The sequence below is a fragment of the Pelodiscus sinensis genome, chromosome 7, assembly GCF_049634645.1.
Source record: "Pelodiscus sinensis isolate JC-2024 chromosome 7, ASM4963464v1, whole genome shotgun sequence".
NCBI classification, from domain to species: domain Eukaryota; kingdom Metazoa; phylum Chordata; order Testudines; family Trionychidae; genus Pelodiscus; species Pelodiscus sinensis.
Window position 1 is genome coordinate 53,308,436 of NC_134717.1, and position 27,115 is coordinate 53,335,550.

A 27,115-nucleotide genomic window follows, 5' to 3' on the forward strand; every position below is an offset into this window, starting at 1 on the left:
ATACTCTTGAAATTAAATGTATCTGCATTACTATTTATGCTCTTATTGAGAGAGATAAATTGTTACATTTCAGATCTCTAACTACATTTACAGATTTAGAATGGCTAGTTTGTATTAGGGATGTTAATGGTTAACCAGAAGGGGCTGGATCAGGCTTAACTGTGGGGTTGGAGTAGCCCACCGGAGCAGGTCCCGATTGAGGTGAGCCCAGCTCAGGTTTGAGGCCAGCAGGGGCATTCCAGCCTGGACAGAGCAGCCCCCTACTACAGCGGGGGTGAGGGGATACTCTAGCCTGGCCGCTGCAGGCAGGGGAGCTACTGCAACCTGTCCGGGCTGGTATGGCCCTCCCATGCACCCCTTTTAATCGGTTAACCAGCATTTTACATCCCTTGCTTGTATTATTACCCACCAGGAACAAACATACCAAAATATCAGAATTTCACATCAGGAGGCATCTTAGTTCATCATTGTCACTCCCATTGGTTTTTATTTTAATATTGTGTTTTGTTTTCTCATTGATGAAGTAGTGACTGCAACATCACTCCTGTTAGGAAAAACTCAGCCTTCTTTTCACCTGATCATCCAGTCCGGATGAGTGGAGTTTGCCTCCTGACATGACTGACAGATGAAGGTTTCCTCACTACTCATTCATTCTACACTTCTGTCTGTGCTCTACCATAGAGATGGTACCACCAGATTAAGGCTATCCAGGATTACAAAAATGCTCTTAAGTGAGGTGGCAAAGCCCTACCCAGTGAATGGTTTTAACCCTTTGTGGGTGCAGGGTTGATGGGAAACACCTTGGGACTTTTAGGTGCCACTGACATGGATGCATAAGGGGATGTAAGGATTCTCTGGGAATGCATGAGTCCTCATAATCAGTGTGAATTATATGTGGATGATTTAAATGGATTTATGTAATGTTCCTAACTTCACATATAAGAATGATACATGCACAAAAATAGGCTATACAGATCTAGCAGATTATAACTTGAAAATTATGTAGTGACCTGTTTTGCATAAAAAAATCTTTAAGTTTTTGCATATTCATATGCCAATTTTCACAAAGCATAGTGAGGGCCCTGTGACACTGCCCTAATACATGTAATTGAAACTGGACCTCATTAAACCAAGCAAGATTTGTCTAACGCAGTGCAGTTTTATACTTGACAAATTATTTTCTAAAATATTTTGCCTTTTCCTGACCTAGTGGACCTAGCTTGAATTTTAAGAAAGCTACTTTAAGAGACCTACTTTGACTGCAGGTCATATTTCAATAATTTTTTTTACAAAATGACCAAATAATGAAAGTCAAGAGCAGTCATAAAGCATTATCTATCCATCTGTGGGCAAAGTGCAATTGCGTCTGATGTTGAATGCTTAGTTGTGCTGTAAGCACTCAAATGACTGCAGATCAGGCCTTTTGTGACCTCCCCTTTGCCACTGTAGCCAGTTAAATGATGCAGATGATCTTGCAGGCTACATCCATCAACAAGGGCTGTCTAATTGCCTTCTAGCCTTGCACAGTGTCCTTCCCTAGCGACTGAGTGGTTAAGAGACTTAAAATAACACTCTTGAGTTGAACTTCTCCACAAATACAACCTCAATAAAAAAGAAACCTGTTATCTTTTGATTGTTGTAGGAAATCATTCTTCCAAAAAATGCACAGGTCATTTTATAAGGACTCCAAGGACAAATACATATTGCACTACCTGAAACAGAAGTATTCATGGGCATATCTGAAGATCAGAGTAACAGTTATAATTAATGTAGTATTTTTTTTCTTTGTAGCAGTTCAAGGCTGAGGTATATGTACATGGTGATGTATGAAATGCTGCACTGTGGCTGCCTGTACTGTTCTATGAAAAATAGAATTGTTACCAGTACTACCAATCTTGTGCCTTTCTCAATCATTAAATTATATTGAAAAATTGGAGGAGAGACTTTTTCCTCCATTTCAATGTTCAAGAAATATAGACCGTATTGCCTTATTGGCCTGGGGACGGGAGGAACGTGCAAAGTTTCCTCTGCCCTACCCCCACTCTGCAAGGAGCACTCTTGGCAGGGCAGGAGGAGGCTTTGCACGCTCCCCTGCCCCAAGGCCAATCAGGCACTTTGAAGTGTCGCACGTTCCTGGCAGGTTGGGAGGAGGCTTTGCGTGCTCCCTGGCCCCAAGCCCTGGTTCGCTTGGGAGTGGGGGAGCATGCAAAGTCTCTTCCCACCACCGGGAGCATGGGTGTTTAGTGGGAAAGGGAGGCAAGGAGGCTTTCCCACCCCCAGACCAATCACAGTCTGTGGGTGGTGAAGCCTGAAGCATACTGACCCCACCCTTTTTTTTGTGAGGCCCTGCCTCTTCCAGTGCAGCCCAGAGCCACTTCAAAAAAAATTTAAGTGGTCCCCGGCAAAAAATTATTGCCCACCATCGGCCTAAAGTAAGGATTATTCCCTTAGGGTACGTCTACACTACAGCGCTAGTTCGAACTAACTTAGTTCGAATTAGTTAATTCGAACTAAGCTAGTTCGAACTAACGCATCTAGAACTAAAAACTAGTTCGAATTAGCGTTTTGCTAGTTCGAACTAGCAAGTCCACATTGAGTGGACTCTGAACAGGGCTTAAGGATGGCCGGAAGCAGTGCCGGCAGGGCATAAAAGGAGGACTTAGAGCATGGAGATGCTGTCTCAGGCTAGCCAAGGGCTGCGCTTAAAGGGTCCCGACCCCCACCCCGGACACACAGTTCTAAGGGGTGCCCCGCTTGCAAAGAAGTTCTGGCTTGGAGTGCCCTGAGTGCCCACACTGGGCACATCACACCACTCGGCCATCAGCCCGGCTGCACTTGCCGCAGGCTGCCATCTGGGGAGAGGGAGTAATTGGGGGGCTGCAGGAGAGCTTCCACCCCCAGAAGCCCACAGAGCCAGCCCAGTCCTCCCCATCGGGGGCTCGTACCCCATTCCTCCCTCACCTCCTTCCACTTACCCTTCCCTAGCCCCCCTTCTTATTGATGTACAAAATAAAGATAACGTTTCTTCCAACATTGACTCTGTCTTTATTGAAAAAAAACTGGGGGAGACTGGGAAAAGGAGGTGGGAGAGGGGAAGAGAAAGGCTGGGAGAGGGGAGGGCAACTAACATGATCAGGGGTTGGGAACAGGTCCCAGATGAAGAAAGGCTACAGAGACTGGGACTGTTCAGCTTAGAAAAGAGGAGACGGAGGGGGGACAGGATAGAGGTCTCTAAAAGCAGGGGGTGGGTGGAGAGGGTGCATTCAGAAAAGTTCTTCCTGAGTTCCCATAAAGAAGGACTAGAGGACACCAAAGGAAAGGAATGGGTAGCAGGCTTCAAACTAGTAAGAGAAAGTTGTTGTTCTTCCCAAAGCAAATAGTTAACCTGTGGAACTCCTTGCTGCAGGAGGCTGTGAAGGCTACAACTAGAACAGAGTTTAAAGGGAAGTGAGATAAAGTGATGGAGGTTGGGTCCATGGAGTCCTATTAGCCAGAGGGTAGGAGTGGTGTCCCTGCCCAAAGTTTGTGGAAGGCTGGAGAGGGATGGCACGAGACAAACGGCTTGGTCATTGTCTTCGGTCCATCCCCCCCAGGGTCCCTAGGGTTGGCCGCTGTTGGCAGACAGGCTACTGGGCTAGATGGACCTTTGGTCTGACCCAGGACGGCCATTGTAAGCTCAGGGCTCAGTGTCGGGGGTCTCAGTGGACCCCCTTGATTTTCATGCACACCTGGTCCTGGGTGGCCAGGCTGGCAGCTCTCCTGCCCTAGACGGCCACTTTCCTGTGCCTAGTGCGGAGATCGTGGACGAGGTCCACGATGTCCGCACTAGCCCAGGAAGGTGCCCGCCTCTTGCGGTCCAGGGCAAGCTCCCGGGAGCCGCCAGCCTGGTCCCGGCAAGAGGGGGTGGGCTGGGGGGCATCGGGTGGGTGGCTCTGTGCCGTGCCAGGTGCAGGGTCTGCTAGCTGGGTGCTGGCAGGCTTGCACCTGGCACGGGCACCGTAGCCAGCCCGTGCCCCTTTAAGGGGTCCGGGGCCGGGAGGGGGGCATAGAGTTTCCCTGGTGTTGGCCAGAGTGGCCACCAGGGAAACCTGGGGAGGGCTAGCCTCCCACTAGTTCGAACTAAAGGGCTACACAGCCCTTAGTTCGAACTAGCTAGTTCGAACTAGGCGTTAGTCCTCGTAAAATGAGGTTTACCTAGTTCGAACTAAGCGCTCCGCTAGTTCGATTCAAATTCGAACTAGCGGAGCGCTAGTGTAGCGCCTATTAAAGTTAGTTCGAACTAACGTCCGTTAGTTCGAACTAACTTTGTAGTGTAGACATACCCCCATATTCAATAATAAGAAATAGAAACACTTACTCTTATTTTTTACATTTGACATGGATATGCTATTACACAAACCCCTAATGCACTAAAGTAATACTTCCTGCACCCTGAAAGGATAAATGTGAACAATATCTGTGTAACACAACGAATCCCAACAAAAAAAAGCCAGAGGTAAGAATAAGAGTGTTAACTTCTATGGATAAACTCAAAACATGAAATAATCAAATGAGTGCATACAATGTTGGGGGGTCTATGGCTGCAGGTGGTAGGGCTAGGGATAGACTAAGAAGTTAAAGTAGATTTTTCCATGTACTATAGACTTGTATGAAGAAACTGTATTCATGCAATTAATTGCTGCAGGCATAGGAAATAGTACAAAACTTATTTAAAAACAAAGTAGGAAAAATAGTAAAAAAATTACAATACAATCAATACAATGCAGTTCCCATTATTTTGATTGAAAGTATTTTAGGATTGGAGAGAAGTTTCTAGATTACAGAAGAACTGCAAAGAAATAAATCTGTTTATGAACGCTTGAAGGAAGCAAAAGTAGTTATCTAGCATGGTAGTCAAGTCATTCCAAGACAGAGGTTAGAATACAGGCAACTGCATTCAGTATTGTACAGACAGTCCCCGACTTACGCGGATCCGACTTATGTCGGATCCGCACTTACAAACGGGGCTTTCTCGCCCCGGAGGTTGAGGTGGCGGATTGCAAAGCCTCAGAAGCGCGGGAACCCGCCGCCGCTGCGGCTTCAGTCCCGGTGCCTGTGGTCTGCTGGGGACGGTCCCCAGCAGACCACAGGCACCGGGACTGAAGCCGCAGCAGCGGCGCGGTTCCCCGCGCTTCAGAGGCGTTGCCAGAGCAAAGCCTCAGAAGCGCGGGGAACCGCCGCTGCTGCGGCTTCAGTCCCGGTGCCTGTGGTCTGCTGGGGACCGTCTCCAGCAGACCACAGGCACCGGGACTGAAGCCGCAGCGGCGGCGGGGTCCCGCACCTCTGAGACTTTGCTAGAGCAAAGCCTCAGAGGCGCGGCACCCCGCTGCCGCTGCGGCTCTGCTCCCGTGTCCCTGGTCTGCTGGGGGGGCGCGCAGCTAGTGTGCCCCCCCCAGCAGACCAGGGTTTTGTTTTGGACCCTGGGGCAGAGCAGCTGGGGCGCTGCCAATTGGTCCTGCAGCGCCGCTCTGGGCACTACTGGACCAACCCAGCAGCACCCCAGCTGCTCTGCCCCAGGCGTCCCCAAGTCAGCTGCTGCTGAAACTGACCAGCGCTGACTACAGGAAGCCCGAGGCAGAGTTGCTCTGCCCCAGGCATCCCCAAGTCAGCCGCTGCTGACACTGACCAGCGCTGACTACAGGAAGCCCGAGGCAGAGTTGCTCTGCCCCAGGCTTCCTGGAATCAGCGCTCATCAGTTTCAGCAGCAGCTGACTTGGGGAAGCTTGGGGTTCTTAAGTTGAATCTGTATGTAAGTCAGAACTGGCGGTCAGTTTCAGCAGCGGCTGAATCTGGATGCCAGTTCCGACTTACATACAGATTCAACTTAAGAACAAACCTACAGTCCCTATCTTGTACGTAACCCAGGGACTGCCTGTATATCAAGTAATGGCAATGAAAACACAATTCATATGATGGCTCATAATAACATAATGAAGATGGACAAACACCTGGATAAAGGAATCCTATGACAAATGAACTGTTGATCTATAGTGAATGAAATTTAATCAGCAACAAAGATTACTGCAAAATAAGGCAAGATGGGAATGTGATGTTAGAGCACAGTTGAGCCAAGCAAAATTTATCATAATTCAAATGCTTCCTTTAGACCAGTACATAGTGAACTGCACAAACAAATATGAGGACCCGTGTGTACTTTTCCATATCCAATCACACTTCTCAGGAGAAACGTGAAGAAACTTAAAGCAGTCAGAGATTTCTACTGAAAATTCCTACTATGCAAAGACATCTCTCTCTACTGATGTAAAATTGGTGGAGTGGAGGTTGTGCTACAGCTTCTAGTGCCAGAATCTAGCTTCCCTCCCCTCAAAAGGGAAGTGTGTATGTGTTGGGGGGGGGAGGACAAAATGGGAGAAGAGTTGGTGTGGTGGAATGAGGCTCCTTTCTCCACTCATCTAAGTTCTCTCAGGACCTTATATCAGAGGCTTAAATGAAAGTGGCCCCGCTATAGCAATAACATACACCAGGGCCAAACAGCTAAAAATTAGGGAGCTTCCCTTATGCACTGGGCCTGAGCAGGCAACTTGATCAGAGTGCACATGGAGTGGTGAATGAAGTCTTTTCTGTTCCAAGTAGATTGGTCTCAAATAGAAGAGCTGAGACATCATTCAATAACAGAAAAGCCTTGAGCAAATCAACTATGCCAAACTCCTCATAGCTTCAATGTTTTCCAGATTCAAAGACAACAAGTTAGATGAAATGCTTCCAACAGCAGAAGCAATTATTTCAGTTGGATGGCCAGATTATAGCACATTGGGAATATTGTGAGAAAATCAGTCTGCAACATGGAGCCCTTACAAATGACCGAAAGATTGAATATAATAATTTGAGATGTTAGCAAGAATACATCCTAGGCGCCCTAAGAGCAGAAAGACTATCCAGGAATGCATGAACCAGTCAACTAACCTTGTAGGAAAATGGGTATGGATTTATTTGTGGCACAAGATCAAATTTATTTAATAATTCCTTCCAAGAAGTCTCCTTTTAATACGCATATAATAACTTGTGGAATATTGACAAATCAATGTTAGCTATAGTTCTTCCAATGAGGTGGTGAATAGGCATCTTCAATTCACGGTTAACGAACTTGCTGGGTTTGGTCATTTAATTTACTTATTGCATTTAGTCAAATGTGGGAGGCTAAGTCACCAGTAAAAACAGAAGAGAGTAAAATGTCAAGACCATTTTTTCAAAACAATGTAAATCTGGTAGAAGACACTAGCAAAAAAACACAAATAGCAGCTACCCACCCGGAGAAATAAAAAAGCAAATTGAAAGAGCCAAACGAATACCTAGAAACCATCTACTTCAAGACAAACCCAAGAAAACCAACGATAGAACATCACTTGTCATCACCTACAGCCCCCAACTTAAACCTGTCCAACACATTATCAATAAACTACAGCCTATACTGGAACAGGATACTAAACTCCAAGAGGCTGTGGGAAACAGACCCATAGTCTTCTATAGACAACCACCTAACCTCAAGATGATTCTTACCAACCACCACAGGACATACCACACTAATACCAACCCTGGCACCTTCCCTTGCAACAAACCCCGTTGCCAGCTTTGTCCACATATTCACTCTGCTGATACCATTATTGGACCTAACCAAGTGAGTTATAAGATCAAGAATACATATTCCTGCGCATCCAGAAATATAATTTATGTTATCATGTGCCGACAGTGTCCGACTGCTATGTACATTGGACAAACGTCTCAGACGCTTCGCCAAAGAATCAATGCACACAAAACAGATATTAGACAGGACCACAAAGAAAAACCAGTTTCTTGCCATTTCAACCAGAAAGGACACTGTCTCAACGACTTAACTACCTGCATCCTACTTCAAAAGCATTTTAAATCTGCACTCGAAAGGGATCATCTGAACTGTCATTCATGCTAATATTCAATACTCTATGTGTCAGTCTCAACAAAGGCGCCAACTATCTTACCCATTACAAAGATAGCTTCCCCAATTATCACCTCTAATGCCATTAGCTCACAGACATTTACCTTTTCCACACTTCCCTCCCCATTCCCCTTCTGTTCTGAAATGTGATTTGTCCTTTTCATATGTGTTCAATTTTTTTTTAAATTGTATCCTTTGGTATATTTGGTTGTGACTATTTTCTTCCACTATTTGATCTGAGGAAGTGGGTTTGGCCCACGAAAGCTCATCATCTAATAAACCATCTTGTTAGTCTTTAAAGTGCTACATAGTCCTGCATTTTGTTTCAGCTACACCAGACTAACACTGCTACACCAGACTAACACTGCTACATTTCTATCACAGTTGCAATATGTTTGAGTATAAGGTTGAAACCATCTGCAGCTGAGACAGGGAAAGTGGGGAGAGAGAAACTAGGCTACAGGTAGCAGTATGCATATCCAATCTGGACCAGGAAAGAAGTTAGGGTATGTCTACACTACCCTTCTAGTTCGAACTAGGAGGGTAATGTAGGCATACCGCACTTGCAAATGAAGCCTGGGATTTGAATTTCCCAGGCTTCATTTGCATAAACTGGACGCCACCATTTTTAAATCCCTGCTCGTTCGAACCCCGTGCCACGCGGCTACATGCGGCACGAACTAGGTAGTTCAGACTAGGCTTCCTAGTCCGAACTACCGTTACTCCTCGTGTAGACATACCCTTACAGTGCAACTATGTACCCAAAAAGAAAGAGAGGTAGAAACGAGGACAGAGGCGGGAGCTGGTCTTGCTGGTGAAGAACCAATATCACCTGTTAATTCTGCAAATAGTAGAGCTGCCAAAACCACACCAGTATATGAAAACCAGCAACACCATCTCACCTGACAATGGATTATTAAAACATTGGCAGAACTTAGACTGTGGGCTTGATTAGCTCCTGACAGGCCCAAATAGTTGCACTGAATAAGAGTTCATTTCTGGAGGAGGGGTACTATTATTGCTAGTCTGTGGAGTTTCACCAGAGGAGGATATTCTAGTTATAGCCAGAGTTTCATAACAGCTAGCAGTGTTTGCCAAGGAGATGTGCTGAATCAGCACATTAGCTGCCTTTTTTCCCTTTACTGTTTTTTTCCCCCTGCCTGATCTTGGAAACTCTCTTAGCCATAACAACTGGAACAAGGCCACCCAATTAGTGACAGTTATTGTCAGCTTGCATTGCTACATCCCCACCACAGAAGACTTTCCATCAGCACAATCAACACCCTGTATACTACCACCTGTTAGTGCAGATGCTTCTTGTTTATACAATGAATTAAATACGCCTCCCACTCTGGTTCACCGGTGCAATATAAAAAATCAAAAACTGACAGTTGTGAGATCTTCCATGTGAATCACATTGGCTCCATTTCTTGCTTTCCGATATTGTCTTGACATCTGTTATTTAAGTGCTGTCTAAGATGCCTACAAAAGCATGTGTGAAATACTATATTTTTTTGATGAGAAAAGAATTCTGAAAGCCATGCGAAATTTTAGTGACAGGTAGGTCCATGCTTCATGTCAGATGTAATGTGCTCACATATCATATCCCAGTAAAAAAGTGGACACATGGAAAAGAAATATTCAGAACAATTCAGGGAGAACAGATACTCCGACTTGATTATGTTCTTCCTGTTCAAGGCAGTTCTCGTTGCCCAAAGCAATGTAATACTTAAATTAAGGTATAATTACAGTCACAATTTACTTGTACTTTTTGAAGTCTGCTTCATTGTTTTCAGTGAAAATTTCCAATCCTTTTTCTGCTCACTTGAATCTCAATAACATTATCAAGTAAGTGATAGGAAGGAACTCTTCATCCTGCTATCCCTCATGAAGTAATTTTAACTATATAAAGTAATTTTGAAATTTCCATTTTCACAATAGAATCTTTTCAAACCTGTGGTAAGTCTTTACAGTTTTGCTGTGAAGTTGGCAAGAAAATGTTACCATTCACATGAAATACACTAAGAAAGGTTTTGTCCACCTCGAAAGTGTATTTGAGCAGTTCATCCAGAATTCTTGTATTCCAGAGTCATCTGTGATTCCCTTTGTGACCATGGGAAAGTCATTTATTTTCTCTTTTCTTGAATCTGCTATATAGTTGACAGAGTTTGTCTCTTTGTTTGTCTGTTCAAGAACTCCCCCTAAACTGTAAGAGCTAGAACCACCAAATTCAGTATACAGCTTCCTCTTTCCATAACGTAAAGCAATGGAAGGGTTTGTTTGTGCCAGGAAAATGAGATGTGCCTGGAATAGGATTGTTTCTCATGAAGCCAAACAGAAAAGGGACAGAGTCGCAAGGCAGGTGAAAGGGACTGTATGAGCAGGGCTGGTTCTAGGTTTTTTGCTGCCCCAAGCAAAAAAATTTTTGGCTGCCCCCCCCCCCTCTTTTTCACAGAGGCATGAGTGGAGTGGGACTGGGGGAGGGGAGGAAGCAGCACTCCACACTCACTCTTGTTCTCAATTCCCAGTGTGTGGAAGAAACTGGCTGCAGGGGCTGCCGTCATTTTCTAGCGCTTCCAGCCCCGCACCCTTGGCGTGTGTTCGCCCCCAAGGAGGTGTGCTCCCCACGTGGCCCTAGTAGTGGGGTGAGGGTAGGTGGAAGGAGCCGTGGCAGGGAGCTGAGGCACTGGCGGAGCCTGGCCCGGGGTGTTGTTCCACCGCGCATTCCAGCCTGCAGGAGGAGCAGACGGAGAGCTCCGTGGAGGCCACCCCGAGTTGGGAGCCCTGCACCCGGCTGCTCAGAGCCTGCGCCTGGCCCCGGGGTGCTGAGAGCTCTGCGCAGGCAGTCCCGAGGCATGGCCTGGCTGGGAGGTTTGTGGCTGCAGATACTTAGCCAGCCACGCGTGCCCTAGGGATCTGCCTCCCGGGGAGTGGCGAAGGGGGCACCTGCCCCGCTTCTGGGCTGGCGGGTCCCCGGAGTGCGGGGCCAGGGTGGCTGAAGCTGGAGTGTCGGGGGGAGGTTGCCCTAGGGCACGGCAGCCGGGGCTCCCAGCTCGGGGCAGCCCCCGCAGGGCTCCCCGTCTGCTCCTCCTCAGGCCAGAATGCCGCCCCTGGCAATGTGCCACCCCAAGAACATGCTTCCTTCACTGGTGTATAGAGCCGGCCCTGTGTATGAAGGCTTCCTCTCCCTACCCACCCACCCAGGACTGCTCCATCCTCAAACCCTCCACTCCTCAGACTTCCTTTAGGGTGGGCATGGGGGGACTGAAGCTTCTTTCTTAGATTCATATGGGGGCGTTGCTGGCTGTTTCCCTTTATCAAGGAGTGAGGGGGGGGGAAGTGCACAATTTGCTGCAATCCTTACTCTGGCTAGGGAGCGAGGGGGCAGATAAATGCGCTAGTGTATCCTTATGCAAAACAGAAAAATAACATGGCTTTTGTAAGGAAGGCCTACAGTGATACTGCAGATCCTTGGATGAAAGAAGCAATAAATGTTTTGTGGTGTTGTGGAATAGCAGCAGCATTTCCATTTTCTGTAACATTGCCACTAGCTTCTTTATACCTTGTGTTGGCTCCCCTGCCTCCATCATTTTGGCTTTGTAAACTGGTTTGGGTGAAGTTTGTGGTATTTACTGCAAAGGCAAATGAGAACCTGATTTGATTTTTTTTTCAAATATTGTTAATATTTTTTATTGTTAGTATTGAGGTAGAAGCTAGCGTCCCCAAACATGGAGTCCATTGTTCTGTGTGTGTCAGCCGACGGTCAGGGCAGTGTGTGTGTGTATGTTTCCGAGAAAAGGTTTAACGTCCGTGTCTTTACTGCTAGGACCGGGGTCCCATCGCAGAGGGTGGCCAGCAGGCCAACAGACGCCCCGTTATATAGGAAGAGCTTATTACATCTTAGATTTCAGCTGCTAGAATTTCATAATTCCTTCGCAGCGGGCAGCCTTGAGGAAAGACTGAAAGATGCCCCAGTGGGTCCTGTCACCTGGGAGTGACACAGATCCAAACGCCCAAGCTCTTCCTATAACTGTCCCTTTAGACCGGCTGAAGTTCTTTTAAATTGTGCTTGGTTCTGTTACAGCAACTGAAGGAGGCAGGTTAAAGCTTAAACAGTTACAGGTTTATTGAGGAAGCTTATAAATCATATGGTTGCAATGGTTATTGTTCTATTTCTTAACTATTAGCAAAATATAGGTCTTAAAAATGGTTACAAAGAAGATAAAGATAGAAAAATAGAAATAATGGTACCAAGTAACAGCTTACTCTTTCTATGTGTACACTTAAGACAGAGGACCACATCCAGGTACCATTTTTACCCCCTTCTGTGCCTCTCGACTCCAGCATGTCAGGCCAGGGCCGGTCCCTCAATTCCTAGGAAAGACGAAAATACGAGGTGGGCGTCCCCATAGAACCTCGGGAGGTCAAACACCTAACCCGACCAGCAGGTAGAGGGTAGAATGACACTCCAAGTGAGTGTGTGCTGGGCCCATCTTTTATAATCATGGGGTCACGTATTTCTCTTTCTTATCTGTAATGCCAATTGATGCTGGTCTGTCTGCTGTGAGACCAGTTCTTACAAGGAAGTTGTGAACTTAATTTACACTTGTAAGAGAGATTTGAGGTGATTAAATTTTGAAGTACTGGACATTGTTTTCTCAGTGGGAAATTCCTCTTCCTGGGACTGTGTGTTCGAATCAACATAGGTGCCAGCCGCAGCCTCGAGGCCAGCTTATTGACTTAGCTGCTCTCTATCCACATATCTGTGTTTCAGCTTCTCAGGATCAGATGAGCCAGCATAGACTATGCTGATATTATTGCTCCTTCTCTGCCCTGTGCTTCAGAGAGGCAAATAAGATGGATGATATGGGGTTATAGTCTGTCTGGCCACAGTGTGCTGTAAAAACAACAAAAATAAACTCCCTGTCCCAGGGAGATTGTCTCCTACTTGCTCAAAATCAACATATTGTTAACTTTTCAAACTTTTACTAACAGCTAAAACTTTGCTGTATTTAAAGACACTATAGGTTACAGTTCCTTCTAGGATGGACCGCCACCTTGTCGTGTTTGGAGGGCTTGCGTGTCTCAATGACCCCTAGAACTATGCTGGCTGGAGCTTTGTGCTCCTGTTAGGGTTTCCCATGCCAGACAGGTCAAAGGGTAGAGACCAGACGAAGTGTGGTCCCTGGTCCTCCAGGTTGGGGGTTTGGCACAGGGCTAACCACCCTGTCCTAGGAAACATTTGGGGTTACGGAAACAGCAACAAAGAAAACTTTCACGAACAGGTGTGGATTAGGATTTTGGAATGTTCGTACGATGTACCAGATAAGCAAGCTGGCGCAAGTAACAGCAGAGATGCATCGTTACAGCCTGCATATTTGGGCATTAGTGAGAGCAGATGGACTGGATCTGGCAGAATGACAACATTAACCGGGGAGACAGTTACGAAAATTGCACTCCACTGGAAACCAGTTGGGAAGAGAAAGAGAGGAAGACCAAAAACAACCTGGCGCCGAACGGTAGAACAAGAATTAAAAGACCATCATCACACTTGGGGAACAATAGGCGCTTTGGCCTGTGACCGACTGAAGTGGAAGGACTTTGTTGCTGCCCTATGCGCCATTGGCGTAACGGGCAGTAAGTAAGTAAGTATAGGTTACAGTGGAAGCACTTCATTTACCTCCCACTTGGAAAATTTCACATAGGGTTTGTCTGTATGGTCAGGGAATGCAGACCATATGGGCTGTTTTTTCCAGAATGTACGCATAAGTTGAGCATGAATTGGTTCACACAGACCCTGCTGGTGTGTTTTCCAGTAGTATTGTTTCAAGCATAACTATGTCAAAGTGCACCAGTTGGGTCTATAACATGTACTGGATAAATTAATGTCCATACACTAGTGCACTTTAGAAATCAGATCTCAGTACAGCACATTAGACAATTGGAAGATTTTTTTTATGTTCAACCCCTGTATTAATGGAGTGTGTGTTTTTGTTTTTGTTTTTGTAAAATATTTTAGGTTTTTGTAAAACGACTCCTCCTCTTCCATTCTTTATGAGAATAGCTGCTTAGCCTGGGGTGAATGTAAGAGGTGGAGTAGCAGAGAAGCAAAGAACCTGCCTCTCCACTTATATGGTTGTCTAAACTTTTTCTGCTTTGGTTGCATTTTACACCCACTTTGCATATCTGTAAATCACCTTGCAATGGAGAATCAAGTTTAGAGAGTTTAAGTGACTGTCGAGTTGATGTTTGTGGCAGAACTGTGGACAGAGCTCAGATCTCAGGCTATGCCCTATTTCTTATCCATTTTGAGACAGCAGGCATTGGTGGGGGATAGCTCAGATGTGACTGATGATGCTACTATGGTTAGTACTATGCAAATAATCCTACTGGTCAATTAAGCCAAACATCCCCAGGTTTTACAGAAATCTGCACCAAACCTTTAGTTTCAGTAAAATCAGAAGGAAAAAAGAGTGATACATCCACAGGGCAATCCTATAAACTGGGCATCTTGGTCTCACATTGGCCAGACTTTTGTCACGCTAGCTAATCTATATGTATACATAATTAAACTAAATAACAGAATGGCATTCTTTGGAAAAACAAGCCTGACATTTCTCCTTTTCTTCATTTCCCTGAAGAGATCTGCCCTCACGGTTTTATGTCTTACATGGGATGCAGTGAGGCATATTATTTTGAAAATTCAGTAACATAAAGTATTTGGTTCCTGAGTAAAATAGAAAGATAAGAGGTAATTATTAATTTTGGTGTCTTATGTGCAAGTCCAAAATAATTTGAGTTTAGGTAATTTTAAGAAAAATTAATAGGCTGCATGTTCAAAGTTCCAAACAAGTTAGCACAGAGTAATATGTTATTCAGTGGCTTCTGTTCATAATACATTAAATTTTACAATCCAGTTTGTAAAAATGGCTGTCGCCCAGTTGAGAGCCATTAATCTTGGCAACAATGTCTCCTCCCTCAGTTCCTGTGTGATTTATCAGGACAAGTAAGTAGTTTCGTATTTCCTTTTTTTTTAACCATTTAGGGAATGTCTACACATCAGGGCTAAAGTCGAATTAAAATATACAACTTCAGCTATGTCAGTTCCTTCGACTTCCCTTATTCCTCATAAAATAAGGGCTACTGTGATCCAGGGTAAGGCCTCCATGTTGACATTATTTTGAAATAAAGGCTTGTAGTGTAGACATGATCTTTGTTACATCAGAATAATAATGCTGCTGTGTAGACATAGCCTGAGATATCAGTAACTTGAGACTTTTAAAGTATATGCTTATCATTAATCTGTTAGGTTGTTTTGAAAATAATCCTTAGCAGCACTGCTTTCTTTATATATTGTTTTGATGTACGTTTTATCCATTTTTACAATGTACAAAAATAGTGGATGACTGAACACTTTACCTAAGAAATACAATACCCTGGGTGCTAACAAAAGTGCTGTTATTCCACAACATTTTTCAAAACTTTTAATCTTCATAAATGTTCAGTAACAGTCCTCTTTTGTCTGCATGCTGTCAACTATCCAGTATAGTATGCATGTTTATATCATCTCTAAAGAATGAACTTTGGCTGAGTCTTGTCACATACGGTTCCCATTAAAACAGAGGGAAATATGGCTCCAGATGTGTTGCTTGTCTTACCAAGGTTTGTATTTAATCTCCTTTAATACAGTACCTCTTTAGTATATCTCTATATTTTTGAAATGCGCATGTGTCTGTTCTTCTGTGAGTCTGTTTATCCAAGAACTCCTCCTAAACGGTTAGAGCTAGGACCCCCAAATTTGGTAACCAGCTTCCACATTTCCTAGCACTGCCAGCCCCCTGCCCTGAAGGACCCGGGCAATGCCAGGTAAGGCTTCTAGTATCATAATGACTATTTGCTGTTAAAAAAAAGACAATATTTTCAAAATAGCTAATTAATATCTTTTCATTTTCTTACATTAGTGCACCGAGCCCACGAAATGTTTCATGAATTAGATTAAAAGCCATTTGAAATCATTCTTGATCATGTAATTTTTTCAGCTCAACTGTTTCAATTCTTGACCATCTTGTTATCATCTATTTTCCATTTTATATCAATTCTTTTGTTTAAAAAAAAGAAGCTTCTTTCTGGGAAATGCCTATTGCATTAGACTTGAATAGAGTAGTAGATTATTTTGGTCTTAGGACTCCTAGTCTCTCCTGAACTACCATGAAATATGCATACGTAATTGAATATATCTAGTGGTATCTGGCTCTGTGTGATTTTTTGACTGCTTACTGAACTTACAATGACTCAGGAAAACAGCATTTAAAATTAAGAATGTTCTGTAAGTTATTTAACTAACAATTTTGATAGACTTTATCCTGATTTGCCCGCTGAACATAACAATTATTATTGTCCCCTGTTGGTATAATATCCCCTATGTGTAAATTAACTTGTTTGTTTTATGTTTGACAGAAGAAGAAGGAGGACTGAGTAGACTTAAAGGTTCTAAGATTTTACATGGTTTTGTTTGAGTGCAGTTGTGTAACCCCCCAAAAATCTACATTTGTATGTTAAAATTTCATGATAAAAAGATTGCATTATAGTGCTTGTATGAGGTAAATTAAAAATATTATTTCTTTGGTTAGTCATTTTACAGTGTATATTGTGATGAAAAGTAATAATATACAGTGAGCATTATATACTTTGTTTTCTGCATTGTACAGATGGAACCTCTCTAGGGGTATGTCTACACTACAAAGTTAGTTCGAACTAACGGACGTTAGTTCGAACTAACTTTCCTAGGCGCTACACTAGCGCTCCGTTAGTTCGAACTTAATTCGAACTAACGGAGCGCTTAGTTCGAACTAGGTAAACCTCATTTTACGAGGATTAAGCCTAGTTCGAACTAGCTAGTTCGAACTAAGGGCTGTGTAGCCCTTTAGTTCGAAATAGTGGGAGGCTAGCCCTTCCCAGGTTCCCCCTGGTGGCCTCTCTGGGCACAACCAGGAAAACTCTTCTCCTCTTCCCCAGCCCCGGGCCCTTAAAGGGGTAGACTCTGGCCAGACGGCACTAGAGTCAGCCAGCCCTGCCAGGAGTCTCTGCCCCGAACCAGTGGCTGCAGGATGAGCCAGGCAGCCAGTGCCAGTGAGACGTCCCCTGCCCAGTCCCCCAGCACCCAGGGGCCAGCCAGGGGCCGTAGACGGCGCGCGGCCTCCTGGTCTAGTGCGGAGGTCATGGACCTCATTGAGGTTTGGGGGCAGGCCCCCAACGTCCATGATCTCCGCACTAGGAGGAGGAATGCGGCCGTCTATGGGCGCATAGCAGCCACCATGGCCAGCAGGGGACACAGGCGCACCCAGGAGCAGGTGCGCATTAAAGTTAAACAGCTGTGGCAGGCGTACGCCAGGGCCACAAGAGGCGGCGCCGCTGCAGGGGCTGCCACCTGCCCCTACTTCACTGCCCTCCACCAACTATTGGGGGGCAGGGCGGTCCGTGCCAGCCCGGGGGACATCGAGCCGGGACCAGAGGGCCCTGACCTGGGCGCACCAGAAGGGTCACCGCCAGCAGTGTCGTCCAGGGAGACCGTACCGGGTAAGTAGTTTGAATTAAGTAGTTCGGGGGGCGGGGGAGAGGTGGGAGGGAGACCAGGGACCGCGCGCGTGGGCCATGCCTTCCACGGATCACGCAGACACCTGTGCATGTGCAAGCACGTGCCATGCCACCCTTGGGCAGGTGGCTCCAGCTGCGTGACACCCAGGGGCCATTGCCCAATAGGCACATGCTTGTGCAAAGAGACGTGACATGCTCCCGACCCCGGGGCAGGACCCAGCAGGATGATTTCCCTTCACATGTCCCCTCTACACAGAGGCAGGGGACATCTCCCCTTCCCCCCCACCGCCCCAGCCACACTATACATGGCACAGGAACATGTGTGCGGTCTTGGGGCAGCTCCCAGTCCCGGGGAGAGCCAGACATCCTGACCATGGCCTCTGTACAAGCACAGCGGCTGTGACGGTGCAGGACATGGTCACCCTCACGTTGCGGAGTTGGGGAGGGGGCTGGGCATCATCCTCTGCGTCCCCAGGGAGAACTGACCACTTCTCTTCTGTCTGTACAGCTGCACCAGCTGCTCGTGCAGGGCGCACCACCCCGCCCGGGACATGCTCCCGCACCCGCGGCCTGCTCCAGACCGCCAGCACGGAGCAGGAGTACAGGGACCAGCACCTTGGGGCCCTGTGAGCCGTGCACCGCACACTACAGGCGTGGGTGAGGGAAGACCTGCAGGTCCGCCACGAGCTGCTGGCTGAGCTCCGAGGGCTGAGCACCAACCTGCAGCTCCTGCTGCAGAGCATGGTGCCCCGTGCTGGTCCTGCACCTGCTGCCCCCCCAACTGCTGTCCCTCCTCCCACTCCTGCTCCCCCTCCCACCTCTCCCTCCTCAACCCCCACAACCTCTTCCTCAATGTCCACACCCCCCACCTCAACCTCCGCACCCTCCACCCCATCCCCCCGGGGACGCCGAGGCCCCCTCCCTCGCCGTGCTGGGAGGCGGTTGGCCCGGCGAGACCCCCACCCCTGATCCTTCAGTTTCCCCACCCCCTCCTTTCCCTTGCTTCCCCCTTTCAGCTCCCTCCTCCCAGTTTTCCCCCTCCCCTCTCCCACCCTCTCTCTTCCCCTCTCCCACCTCCTTTTCCCAGTTTCCCCGAGTTTTGTTAAATAAACAGAGTTTCTATTTTTGAACACACGTGTCCTTTATTTTGTACATCAAGAAGAGGGGCTAGGGAAGGGTAAGTGGAAGGAGGTGAGGGAGGACTGGGGCACGAGCCCCCGATGGGGAGGACTGGGCTGGCTCTGTGGGCTTCTGGGGGTGGAAGCTCTCCTGCAGCCCCCCAATTGCCCCCTCTCCCCAGATGGCAGCCTGCGGCACGTGCATCCGGTCTGATGGCCGAGTGCTGTGATGTGCCCAGTGTGGGTAGTCCGGGCACTCCAAGCCAGGACTGCTTTGCAAGCGGGGCACCCCTGAGAACTGTCTGTCCGGGGTGGGGGTCGGGTCCCTTTAAGCGCAGCCCTGGGCTAGCTTGCGACAGCATCTCCATGCTCTAAGTCCTCCTCTGATGCCCTGCCGGCACTGCTTCCGGCCATCCTTAAGCCCAGTTCAGGGTCCACTCTGTGTGGACATGCTAGTTCGAATTAACAAAACGCTAATTCGAACTAGTTTTTTTAGTCTAGATCCGTTAGTTCGAATTAGCTTAGTTCGAATTAACTAATTTGAACTAAGTTAGTTCGAATTAACGTTGTAGTGTAGACGTACCCTAGTTTACTACCCTTGGGACCTGACTGGTGCTGAACCAGAGAATTTGCCAAACCACAAGAGATCAATATTGTGTAGTAGCATTACCAACATTCCACTGGTTACTGGGCTCTTAGAAGACATTTATGAGTAAATTAGAGTGAAATAACAGCATAGAACACTGAGAACCAGGACTGGTGGCTGTAAACAAATTGTATGGGACCCATGAGAAGAGGACATCTAGCTAACTAAAGATCATGGATGTTGCCAGGCCAAAGAGTGCTGGACTAGAGAAGTTCAACCTGTAATAGAATAAATATATTTGAAAATGTAGAAAAACCTCCAAAATAGTAATATATATCAATTGGTATTGTATTGTCTAACAGAGTGATTAATCACAATTAATTTATAATTGCCATTAATATTTTTAAAACAATAAATGGTCTGGTAGCACTTTCTAGACTAACAAAACATGTAGATGGTATCATGAGCACCGGTCATGTGAAGAAGTGGGCTGTGCCCACGAAAGCTCATTGGAACCATTTACATGTTTTGTTAGTCTAGAAAGTGCTACCAGACCATTTGTTGTTTTTTAAGTTTATCCTGTACACACTAACTCGGCTACCCGCTGAAGCTATTAATATTTTAGTTAATTGCACAAGTTAATTGCAATTAATGCATAGCCCTAGAAAACACCTGTCTGGGCTGAAGTGTATTACATTGCTCAATTGTGTGTTTGTGTTTTGTAAGAAAGAAAGAAGTTCTCAGCAATTTGGTTCCTAAATTAAAATATATGTTGAACCTCACTAGTGCGGCACCTTTGGAACCTGACTGGTGCCAAACCACACAATTTGCTGAACCACAGGAGATCAATATTGTCTATTGCTATTGTTTAGCAGCATTAATAACACATCCACTGTTTACAGGGCTTTGAGAGAGAAGATATTTAGGGGTAAATTAGAGATGTATACAGCACAGAACACTGAGAGCCAGGACTTGTGGCTATAAACAAACTTTATGGGACCACAGGAAATGGTTACACCAAAGATAAGTGGACATCTGGCTAACTGAAATCATGCTGGACCATGTATGTTCCCAGACCAGAGAGTGCTGCACTAGTGAGGTTCATCCTGTACAATCAATCCATATATTAGCATTACTATGAAAGTTTTAGATAACATAATATTTAGGAAATGGAGAATGAAACCATTTTAGTTGGTTAATGTAGTCATTTCATACTTTTTTACTTTACTTATACTTTAGAAAATAAAAAAAAAGTTATTTTAGGCCTGTTAGGAATGTTTTCTCTTAGCAACTAAAACTCAGGGGCTGTCTCTAGACTGTACCCCTTTTCCGGAAAAGGGATGCAGATTAGCCGCAGCGCAATTGCAAATGAAGCGGGGATTTAAATCTTCCCCGCTTCATTTGCATAAACATGGCTGACGCTTTTTTCCGGCTCGGGGCTTTGCCGGAGAAAAGCGCCAGTCTAGACGGGGATCTTTCGGAAAATAAAGCCTTTTCCGAAAGATCCCTTATTCCTGATTTTAAGAGGTATTTTGCAATTGCGCTGTGGCTAATCTGCATCCCTTTTTCGGAAAAGGGGTGCAGTCTAGACACAGCCAGGGAGTGCTATATATTAATTTATTTAGAGGGTTTTTTTGTAATATAAATAAAATCTGGCTTGTGAATTTATATATAATTATTTTAGAAATTATCTCCTAGCCTGGCACCTTGAAAGTAAAATTCAGTCTCTGAGGGTATGTCTAGACTGCATGGCTCCGTTGACGGAGCCATGTAGATGAGGTTTCTAGACACAGGGAAATGAAGAGGCGATTTAAATAATAGCCACCTCATTTACATCAAAATGGCTGCCGTGCTGTGCCAATCAGCTGTTTAGTGGCACAGCGCAGTAGTCTGGATGCTCCGCGGTCGACAAGGGAAGCCCTTGTCAACCGCCCCGTTATGCCTTGTGGAATGAGGTTTACTGGGGCAGTCGACAAGAGCTTCCCTTGTCTACTGCGGAGCATCCAGACTACTGCGCTGTGCCACCAAACAGCTGATTGGCACAGCGCGGCAGCCATTTTAATGTAAATGAAGCAGTGATTATTTAAATCGCCGTTTCATTTCCTTTTTTCGAGTACACTAATCTACATGGCTCCATGTAGTTTAGATGTACCCTGAGTGAATTCAGAAGTCTACAGACCTATATATTAGATCTTGAGTTTTCATATATCGTGGGCTGGCTCTTAAAGAAAAAATTAAGTATTTCATAATGTTTTGAGGATTTGCTTGCTATTTTCTCCTGAAGAGTCCTAAATCTGTTAATACTATTTCACAAACTGATTTTTGAACTTGATTTCTTCATAATAACATTTTGCCAAGTTCTATAGCACACACACTTTTTTTATTCTGAGTTTTATGGTGTTACCTATTTTAAATACAGAACATTTGGTGAGTTGTATGAAAAGAGTTATCTAAGGGTGTCACATAGTCTTCATGAAGGAGTACAGTGTATGCTGCTGAAGCTTTAGTCCTCACACAAGAAGAGGCAAGATTTTTCAAAAGAAGATCCAGAGAAAATTTTCAAATGCCCCAAACCTGCTGCTGACGCCATATTTTTCAAAGATGCTTAGGTGCTTTTGAAAATCCAGGCCACTTATGGCCTTGTTGTGCATATTATGATAATCCAATGTGCTTACCTCTTGAAAACTACCATGAAATCATCAAGCATCTGGTCTAGACACCATTGAAATTAATAGGAGTCAGTCCATTGACCTCTATGGCTACGTCTACACTGGCCCCTTTTCTGAAAGGGGCATGCTAATTTTCCAGGTCGTAATAGGGAAATCCGCGGGGGATTTAAATAACCCCCACGGCATTTAAATAAAAATGTCCGCCGCTTTTTTCCGGCTCGTAGAAAAGCCGGAAAAGAGCTTCTACACTGGCCCCAATCCTCCGGAAAAAAGCCCTTTTCCGGAGGATCTCTTTGAAGTAGGAATAAGAGATCCTCCGGAAAAGGGCTTTTTTCCGGAGGATCAGGGCCAGTGTAGAGGCTCTTTTCCAGCTTTTCTATGAGCCGGAAAAAAGCAGCGGACATTTTTATTTAAATGCCACGGGGGATATTTAAATCCCCCGCGGATTTCCCTATTACGACCTGGAAAATTAGCATGCCCCTTTCGGAAAAGGGGCCAGTGTAGACGTAGCCTATATGTATTACATCAGGCCCTTCACGTAAACAGAAAACTTTCCCTAGCAATGACCTTTACAAAATCTTGGATGTGACAAATTCCAACCTACTAATGAGCAAAATTGAGAAGAAGATGGAAATGCCAGATGATGCCATTATGAGATGACATAACAGGCGGTTAACTGCATTTTAAGAAATTGTATCCAAAATTATAGCATTATTTTATATGGATATAAAATTTGAAAGGAAAGCAGAGAAGGCACATTAAAGACACAAAATCCATGAGCAATGGTGAGCTGAAGCAACAAATGACAGATTTTGTAGATAATATGGTTGAGCTATCATTTACTCTTAAACGCTAGCATGCTTTGATATAGGAATAAAACTATAGAGAACTCCTTCAAGTTGTCCTGCCTATACATTAAACCATACTAACTTTCAAATTTCTATTATGTGCATGTGTCAGGCTTCAGTCATTCTCATGATTTCAATGAGTAGTTGCTCCAGAATGGAACACATACTAGTTTCTGAAAATAAAATCCCTAATAACCTCAACAAAATGCAAAATAAATATCATGTCTTTAACATAAATTATCATTAAAGAGATTAATCTTTGCCAAATTTTAAAACTGTAATTTTTAGGTGGCCATGTTGAGTATGTTTCAGAATAGATCATAGGATATTCTTACCAGTATGACTTTTGTCTGGATATTGAAAACAATCATGATCATTCATAGCTCAGCAGAAGAATATATTTGTTTTGTTATGTGATTGGTTGCCTCATACTAACAAATGCGGGGCATGATTTTGTGTATGGAGACTTGAATAGGAAGTCTTCCATGGTGCAAGATCATGGCCTAACTCATAAAGACTAGACAGAAAGAATAATATTTAAAAAAAGGCTAGATATCATGCATATATGAAGTTTTTTAATAATTCATTAATAGATGCTTTAATCATTTCTTAGAAATTACAGAGTCCAATGGGTGAACATCGCTTAATGCTATCAGTGATGCTCTCTACTGACAATGATCTAAAATATGTCATATCTTTTAATAACCTATCTATTAAAGCATCCTAAATAAAAAAAAAGTGTGACCTCAAAGTTTTATGCAACTATTTATGACAACAGGATATGTTTTATAACAATACTCTGAGGTATTAGGAAAATTGGAGAAATGCTCTCTTTCTCTGAATATCTTGCTCTCTCATGGGCTTTATCTAGCTATATATTGATTTAAGTAAATGTTTGGGAGCCACCAGTAGAGCTAGTTGGGAAATGGGCACATTTCAGGAAAATCCTCAAGAGGTTTTCCTTTTTTAATTTGTTAATATCACTGTTAAATGTACCATCTAGCTTTAATCACTCAGGTGGCCATGTGTCCTTGAAAACTAGGACTACCCCTCTCTTCCCTAGTGTCCTTATTAAGGTTTGTGGAAGAAAACAACCCATGTTGTGTACTGTTTTTTTCACAAACCTCCAGACTGGCTGGAATAGAGGACCTACCACACCAGCTCTGCTGCCCTGAACTAGCCCCACATCAGAACTAGCCTGCTATGAATGTACATTTGAGTCCAGAGGGTAACCAAGATGGACAGGATTACTTGTCTAAAGAGGAGACGTGGTCTTACTGCCTCTCTGTTGTGCATCTTGATGCACTTGCAAACTTCCTCTGTATGTCCTCTCCCCAGACAGGTAGGTATTCTGGGTTTGTTTGTTTTTTCATTTTGAAAAAATGGTCATTCTCACTATATAAGGCAAGCTTTGAGAGCTGAGGTGAGCAAGGAAAGTGTATAATCTCTATGGACGGAAGGGGGACAAGAGTGAAATACTGCCATCTGTAAAATCATGGAAAAGGTGAAGTTACTCCAGATTTGAATGTGATGAGATAGTCTGGTTTCAAAACCATTGTAAGTGAGAACTGACTTTGACTTTTCCCCAAATTGGATTTCATGTTTACATATTTAGAGAATACATTTTATGAAATATGTTCTTCTCTCTCCACATCTTCTCTAATGGTCAATTATCACAATGTAATTAAGTTTGTTTCACTGGCAATACATTTAGCCTTATACCCCTTTAAATGCTAATTTGGATTTACCATTGTTTGGACACTCAAAAGTTTTAAAGGGCTTTTTTTTTTAAAGCAAGAAATATTAATGTAAAGTATTATGGAATTTTTGTGGAGCTATAGGGAGGGAAAAAAGCAAATTCAGTCTGTGTCTTGTTAAGATTCATACCACTGTGGTAGGTTTTCATTTCTGTGCATGTGGTATCTATATCTGCAAGATGCAAAGTGTTTTGTAAGCATAAGCAGCCAGAGAGTAGAGTCATTCCATGTGGAAACTGCTGTGAATTAGGGTTGTGCTTGATCTCTGCTGTTGTTTAGCATCGTCATACGCCGAATAATGAATAAATGTATTAGCACTATAAATAAGGTTACGTTTTAATCACGAGTACTTTTAGTAAAAGTCATAGACAGGTCATAGGGTAGTAAATAAAAATTCATGGCCTGAAGCACCTCCTCCTCTCCCTTCCTTCCTTCTCCCCCCCATCCTCCGGCTGCCTCTTTCTGATAGAGGCAGCAAGTGGAGGGAAGCGACTAGTCAACTAGTGTGTTGACTGTCCGATAAGCAAATGTTTGTCAGATAGTCAACTAGTCGTTTACATGCCTCGGAGACCTGTCCATGACTTTTACTATATATCCCTGATGAAATCTCAGTAGGGGTTGCCTGGGGAGTAGTGACATGGGCAGTTGGGAGACAGAGGGTGACTTATGGCCCAGGACCACCCACTGGTTCTGGCAAGGAAGGGCAGCTGCCCAGGACCTCTGTGGGTATTGGGGGAGAGTTGATGGGACTGGCAGGCTCCTATGCAGCTCCTCTGAAGCATTGACATGTCCCTCCCTTTCAGCTCCTAGCGCCACTCTTTGCCCCACCCCAACTACCAGCTCTGCAGTTCCCACTGGTCAGTAACCATTCAATGGGATATTCAGGGTAATGCCTCTGAGTGGAGGCAGCATGTGGACTGGAGTTGGGAACTGAGGGAGGACATGTTACCACTTCTGGGGAGCCCCTTTGAGGTAAGCACCCTGTGCACCCCAACACCCAGCCCTAAGCCCTCTTCCACAACCAAACTCCTAGTACTGCGGAGGCTGGAGGGAAGCATTGTGGCCTGAGACTGCCTTGCAACATCCGATGTGGCTGGTCTAGGGACTGCATGAGCTGCTGTGATGGTCGTTGGGCCAGCCACACCACCTGCTTCAGCGGTCATGGAATCCATGACTTCCATGACAAAAATGGAGCCTTACCCATAAACCTTAGAGTAACATGGTAGATGGCAAATGCATAGAAGAGCTGGACTTTGCTGATGATACAGTATTGTAGTATGGAGGGACATCCCAGGAAAGTTTCAGACACAGATAACTTGGCAAAAAACTTTAGATCAAACAGGCTCAAAATTAGTTGTTCTGAAACTTATTCTGGAAACAGACATCAAGAATTAACATCACTTTGGAAAGCAGAAACATTAACAAAGTAAAACAGTTTGTGTACAGGGGAAATACCATATTGGCCAATAAAGATCTCAAGAAGGAAATGATATAAAAGATAGGAAAAGCATCCCTGGCATTTACTAAACTTCACAACATGTGGAAATCAGAAATGTACAATACCCGAGAACACTATTTAGTCATGACTTTACTGGATCTTTATGACTTTGATGACTCATCTCTGGGGCTGGAGCCTCCACTGGCAAGGCTGGAGATGTCCTCCCGCACAGTGGTGGGGGCTGGAGTTGTCAGAAAACATGGCCAGAGCTGGAGTTTGAGCTGTCAGATACTCCTCACTGAGCTTGTGGTGGGGGTTGGACTATGAAATAAAAGTAATGTCCAAGGAAGGCAAGGGTGTGTGAATTTTTGTGTATTGCTTGAGTCCTGTCTGTAACTTTTACTAAAAATTATCATCATAAAATCTTAATTTTAACAATGCCAAAGCAAAACTGAGAACTTTAAGTTCAAACCTAATCTTGATGCTAACATACAGCTTCAAGAGCAGAAGATCCACCAAAATTTTAGCTCAAGAACTAGATGACTATACAAATAAAGTGACCACCAAAGATTCTGAGCTACGGTTGGAAAGACTTTCTCATCAGCAGAGAGAACAGAGAAATGGCCAAGCAGCACTTCAGTTTCACCAGAATTAGAAGAAAGTATCCAGAGTGCATATTCAGGGTATGTACTCTGGATGCCAACCCACAGACTCCCATGTGAAGCTATCACATAAAAACCAACTGGTGTGGGTAAACTAAGGTATCCAAGAGAAACCTAAAGAAGAACCTTAGCAGGGAGGGCAGAACAGCCAACCTCAACACCTTGGAGCAGATGGAAATAACAGCAAATGACAGAAGGAAATGGAAGAGACCTGTATCCACTCCGTGCCCCAGCATTTGTGAAGGAAGGATGTAACGAATAATGAAATGGGATTTTGACAGAAGTTCTGCAGTTATTAACTCTGTCTTTATGGGTATGTCTACACTAGAATGTTAGTTCGAACTAACGGACGTTAGTTCGAACTAACATTCATAGCCGCTACACTAGCGCTCCGCTAGTTCGAATTTGAATCGAACTAGCGGAGCACTTAGTTCGAACTAGGTAATCCTCATTTTACGAGGATTAAGCCTA

At 44.7% G+C, this 27,115-nt stretch overlaps 1 protein-coding gene across 14 annotated transcripts in view; it reads left to right on the forward strand.

The window, feature by feature from the left end:
• The window catches only part of GULP1 (GULP PTB domain containing engulfment adaptor 1), a 369,257-nt gene that overhangs the window by 142,155 nt on the left and 199,987 nt on the right, over window positions 1-27,115 (forward strand). Inside the window, exon 4 of one of the 14 annotated variants that reach the window (XM_075933782.1) lies at window positions 15,018-15,127. The exons of 11 other annotated variants lie outside the window; for them this stretch is intronic. The gene's annotated coding sequence lies outside the window, so the exon portion shown is untranslated. Of the gene's footprint in view, window positions 1-15,017; window positions 15,128-15,715; window positions 15,839-23,917; window positions 24,130-27,115 lie in introns of those variants that run through there. 2 more of the 14 variants (XM_075933781.1, XM_075933785.1) reach the window with 2 other exon arrangements.